The sequence below is a fragment of the Cynocephalus volans genome, chromosome 5, assembly GCF_027409185.1.
Source record: "Cynocephalus volans isolate mCynVol1 chromosome 5, mCynVol1.pri, whole genome shotgun sequence".
Taxonomy (NCBI): domain Eukaryota; kingdom Metazoa; phylum Chordata; class Mammalia; order Dermoptera; family Cynocephalidae; genus Cynocephalus; species Cynocephalus volans.
The window spans coordinates 107,735,212-107,741,380 of NC_084464.1; the positions used below are offsets into that span (position 1 = coordinate 107,735,212).

The 6,169-nt window shown below is 36.9% G+C and overlaps 1 pseudogene; it reads right to left on the bottom strand.

Moving 5' to 3' along the window:
- Positions 1-5,226: 5,226 nt before the first annotated feature.
- LOC134379120 (rho GDP-dissociation inhibitor 1-like) lies at positions 5,227-5,648 on the bottom strand (annotated as a pseudogene).
- Positions 5,649-6,169: the final 521 nt, after the last annotated feature.

A 6,169-nucleotide genomic window follows, 5' to 3' on the forward strand; every position in this document is an offset into this window, starting at 1 on the left:
AATGAGTAGGAATGGTCATTGCACTGCCATCTAGGTACACCCACATAAGATACTGAACATACCCAACGATGTAGCAAAGAGGTCTCCACTGTCATTTTACAGAGCAGTATTCATGTCTGGAGGAAAGAAGTCTCTGCATTTGCCTGACAACCATCACCAAGGTACACCTTACCATTTCCTTGTAATCAATCAGCCACTCCTCCTGGGGAAAGAAGTTTTTCATGAATGTATGTATTTAGATAATAAAACGTATTGTCAATGAGATAACACTGCGAACCAGCCATCCCTATATAGGATCCGAACCTGTGGCCTTGGTGTTATCAGCACCATACTCTCCCGAGTGAGCCACGGGCTGGCCCCCATTTATATCTTTGGCCTTTACACATGCTATATCTCACTAGGCATATAGTATGTGCTCAATAAATATTTATTGAATGGCTAATGAAAAAATGACTGTCTAATCTTTTTTCACCTGGAGAATTCATAAATAATCTACAAAACCTGAGTTAGAGATCACTCCAGTGTAAGTTTTTTCTTCATCTGTCCAATAATTTCCTTCTCTGTGTTTTTCAATCCTTTACCACATTTCAAATATTGTACCTATCATACTAAATTGCAGTTATTTCATGACATGTTTGTTTGCCTTACCTTACAATTTCTAAACAGTAAGGTTCACAATAATTAATTTTGTGTCTCTGGGACAAGGTTGAGAATAGCACATACCTAATAAGTATATGTTTTCATTCTAAGTGTTCTTTATGATCATCAAAATGGTAATAGACCTAAGCTTCTGGTAAATACTAAAGAATTTAAACATTATGACTATTCAGTGATGCTATCTGCCTTCATAAGCAGACAAGAAAGAAAAATTTTAAAATAGTAAGTGTCAAGTAGTTTGGGAAACTTCTTACCTGTCTCGTAGGACTTCCCACCTCTCTTCCATGACCCTGTTGAAACTCAATGTATGTAGCAGGATATTATGGCAGGAAAGTACTGCACTTGTGAATGGCATCCTTGTGGGGGGAAAAAAGCTTGAAAACTCAGTATTTAATTCCAAGGTTTCAGAATGACTTTTCTTAACCAAAGTACTACAAATGCATAGAGTTTTATAACGAGAAATATTATGACCTAAATACTTTTTTTTCCTTTTTTCTTTTATCATTACTCAATGCAAACGTGTTTTGTTTTTTTTTTTTTTGGCTCTTTACTAATTTTTCCCTAACCCCCATGCCTTCCCCCTTTCCCACATCAATAAATACTTTTTAAACCATGTATTATGGTGTAGCCAAAGAAAAGACTACCTGGATAGTACTTTATTGAAGAATAGCAACAACCACTAGATGTCAGCACTCATGAACTGTAATCCAGCCAATGTTCTGATGTTGGTTTAATTTTTTTCTTTATTTTTAACAATGTGATTTATGATAAAAGATTACTGGGAAACAAATACAAAATGTTTACTTGAAATATAAAATAATATATTTACAAAATAATAGAGCAAATTCAATTACTGTGACAATTCTTATAACAAGAATAAAAATTTCATCTTTAAGTGATCATTTTGCAAGTCCTGGAGGTCCACAAACTGGTATTTTGCCAAAGCAGGACCAGGGCAAAATTCTACATACAAGGATTCTGCATAGGCAATATCCTTGCATCTCTAGAGCTAAATAAGTGGACTCTAAATCTATGTATTTGGGATTTTCTTCAGGTCACGAAAGCAAGATATTCCTTTTCACAAAGAACCACATGTTACGGTCCTGCATGTGTGCTCTCTATGCAGCTTCTGGCCACCTACCCAACAACTGTCTTGCATTTCTCCTTTTATATTTAAGCTGTTTATCACTAAATTCCTAGTACTCCTCTTCTGAAATATATTCAATAAAACAAACCAAAATTAGTGTACTGACAGGCTTCTTAAAATACAATTTTTTTTCTAGAACACAAAATCCCTCTTGAGCTACCTCTGAATAGCAAAACAAGAGCAAGGATCACACCAAAGGTGTGTCCACGGGTGGGATCTGTGAGCCTGTGGCTGAGAGTAATGCAAGTCTAATTAGCTGCTTAATGAGCCATTATGAAGCTGTCTGGGGTTGAGTAAGGAATGTACACACTTGGCTCAGCTGACTGGCATCATTTTGATCAGTCTGAAATGAAATAGGATTTGTTAAACCACTAGGTACTTTCATAGGGAGCAGAGATCTCTTCCATATCTGAGGTTCTATAACACCCTGAGGCTGAGTAGCCCCTGTTTCATGCACCCCCTAAACTTACACTTTAGAAAATGAAAATAGGGCCGGCCCATGGCTCACTCGGGAGAGTGCGGTGCTGATAGCACCAAGGCCCCGGGTTCGGATCCCATATACGGATGGCCGGTTCGCTCACTGGCTGAGCGTGGTGCTGACAACACCAAGTCAAGGGTTAAGATCCCCTTACCGGTCATCTTTAAAAAAAAAAAAAAAAAAGAAAAAGAAAATGAAAATAACTTTTATTCTTATTTAAAAGTAAAAACACAGTAAAAACACACCACAGAATTAACATTTCAATTGTGTATGCCTTATGACAGAGAATAAGGCACTAATACTTTCCATTTTTCCCAGCTTTCCACCTTCCAATTTTTGTTTGCATGCTCTGAGAATTTTGTCCTAGACTATTATATTTAAATAATTATCATTATACATTAAGATTCTCCTTCAACAATTACAAGATTTATATTCTGCTCTGTAACCATAATTATCAATGTTATTTAAGTTTTTTTTTTCATGGCTGGTTGGCATGAGGATCTGAACCCTTAACCTTGGTGTTACAAGGTGGTGCTCTAACCAACTAAGCAATCGGTCAGCCCTATTTAAGTTTAATTCTGTGTTTAAACAGGTTCGATGTGTATCACTAGTTTTTTCTACATAACTTGACCATTTATTTTCATTTATCTCTTAAAGAGATGAGGGAAAAAATTCTTGAAGTGCTTTTCTGGTTTGTTTTAGTAAAGATTATGTGGATAATTAGAGATACAGTTAGAATTATTTGACATTATCTTTTCTTGTTTTGTAGAGCCCAGATTTTCTTTAATCTCCTTCAGAATCAAAGCAATTATGTATAATTTTGTTCTTCTAAAGTGTGCTCTTCATCTATAATTTACATCATTTATTCCATTGTGTTTTTGTTACAACATTTCTGTACAGGTCCCATGGGGGTGTTTCTTGCTATTTGTCAAAAAATAGTGTCAGTGGAATCTTGATGCTTTTCCTTATTTATTTGGGAGCTATTTCAATCTTTATCTTAGAATATGATGTGGAGGTTTCATTTTTATACTTTTTATTCTTTAATCAGTCCCTTAGTTGCCAAAGAGTGGGTAAAAAATGTGGGGCCATAGGTAGTCACAGTATTAGAAAAAATTATATCTTTCTTAATCCGTATGATGTCCTAGGGTGTTGGTTTATTCTTTAGCATCAGGGTGAGTCACATAGTTTGGCAAAAAATCAAGTTAGCTTGACAACCCATACTTTCTTAACCACTTTTTCTTTTTCTCTTTTCTGTTCTTTCTTTTATTTTTTGAGTAGGCCAACTTATCTTTTTCTCCACTTAATCATCTTTGTGCCTCTGATGCAAATTTGGTTCCTAATGTAGAATCCCCTCTCTCTTACTCTCCAGAGCTCTCTCACTGTGATTAAGGAGCCAGATTAGAGAATTTTTTATATGGTAGTTAGTGATCTCACGGTCTATTACAACTGACCATCTTGGGCCGAAGGTGGGTTGGTCTTTGCCTTTCTTGTTTCCTCCCTGTGTTTTCAGCCTTGCATCTTCAAAACACCATATTACCTTGACTTATTTCCTAGAACCCTAAAAAATGACCTCACGTAGGGAAATGCTTTGTTGATGCTTAGGAAAGAAAAGCATATACCAAACACTTAACTCTGACAATTCTATTTAGTACTTTATGTATTCTACCATGTTCTAATTTTTTTACAATAAGCTTATTTCATTTCAATAGTTTTTTTTTTTTTTTAAGGATGACTGGTAAGGGGATCTTAACCCTTGACTTGGTGTTCTCAGCACCACACTCTCCCAAGTGAGCAAACTGGCCATCCCTATATAGGAATCCGAACCCCTGGCCTTGGTGCTATCACCACCACACTCTCCCAAGTGAGCCATGGGCCCACCCTCATTTCAACAGTTTTAAGATTAAAGACTCAAAAAATTAACCAGCATTAATACTACAGCAAATAAGAATTTAGTACATTAAAAATTAAAATGTGAAAAGGGTATATGTAAATTATAAGAAAATACTTTGCAAAAAAAAAAAAATAGAATTATGACTGATGAAGTCACAGTAATGAAAGTTTTCCCAGATGAAAATACTCTAGAGCAAGTACATAGACTGAGAACAGGCACTAATTTTATCAAAATACAATGAAAATTGTATTCTATATATATACATATATCAAATTGAAGAATATTAAAGGAAAGGGGGTCTAGAGCTTATTATTAATTAATTGATTTACTTCAGAAATGTTCAAACAGTTGAGGATGCCAGCAGTGTTTCTGCACTTACTGGAGTGCTCTGATTTTCCCAATTATCAATGAAAACTATTCCAGCTCAGTAGACCACAGGCATCAATCATAAGCACTTGAAACAACTTCCCAGGTGTTTCTATGAGATGATGATTACACTATAGATGCTCTCACACACAGACAAATATTTTAGCTTGAACCAGACAATGTTCTCATAATATACTGATTATTATTCAAACACCTTCCAAGGACCCTGTAAGTAAGGATGTCTCTGTTTCAAACCCTTGGGGAAACCTGCAGAAATCTGAGAGTCTAGGAAATTTGAGCATTTTCACATTGTTCTGAATTAACTGTTTATTTTATGGCTAAGTGCCCCATGGGTTTGTTTTGAAGACAGATATCACTAATAGCAGAGGGGGTTGTTAGATAAAAACACTGTTCTATGAACCAATATCATAGATAATATTTTTAATTACTTGTCATCTTTTTTAAGAAGACTATATTTTCAGAAGAGTTTTAGGTTCACAGCGAAATTAAGAGCAAGGTATAGAGATTGCCCACGTGGCCCCTGCCCCCACAAATGCATTGCCTACCCCATTATCAACATCCCCCACCAGAGTACACATTTGTTACAAATGACGAACCTATACTGACACATCACAATCACCCAAAGTCCATAGTTTACATCAGGGTTCCCTTTTGTTGTTGTACATTCTATAGGTTTGGACAAACCCTGTTCCTGTCCTGGTTGTATTTCATGCCAGACACAATTTCTCTGTTCAACGGGAAAGAGATTTTTATCCGGTACTCTGTACCCTCTTTCAGCAGAACAACTGCTTCTTGAAGCTCTCTAGATCATCTGTCAGTTGGAGCTCCAGGGGGCCTGGAGCAGTGCTGCACACCATCAGATGGATGACGGGTGATGATGACATTGGGAATGTTGGGGTCTGCAGAGACAGCCACACAGCCCAGCAGGGCCTCCTGTATTTATGCAGGCTCTCATCGTCTTTGTTCAGCTCCTGGATCCCCTGGATGCTTTTCTGGACTGGGAGCTTGTAGTTGACTAAATGCCCTTCCTCCTCGTCCTCAGCTTCAATCTCCGCTAGCTGCTGGGATGTCGGCTCCCGCTCTGCCATGCTTACCTCTAGCCTGGGTCTGGAACACCAGAGGTTCTGACCACAAAGCTCTGGCACTCCTTCCCATACAAAATGACAACCCTGCCTGCCCATCTTCTCCTCTTTCATTTCTGATATTAACAATTTGTGTCCTCTTTCTTTTTTTGTTTTTTTAGTTAGCTTGGCTAGAGATTTATCGATTTTATTGATCTTTTCAAAGAAACAGCTTTTGGTTTTGTCGATTTTCTCTATTGATTTCAATTTCTTTTGTTTTCAATTTCTTTGATTTTTCTCTAATTATTCTTTTCCTGTGCTTACCTTGAATCTAATTTGCCTTTCTCTTTCTAGTTTCCTAAGGTGGAAACTTAGATGACTGATTTTGGATCTTTCTTTTCTAATGTAAGCATTCGATATTATAAACGTCCCTCTTAGCACTGCTTTTGCTGCATCCCATCATAGATCATATTTTAGTACCAACCCTTTTTCTTATTAGTTGTGTGAAACAGAGCCCAAACTGCCCGCCCATCTTCTCCTCTTTCAGT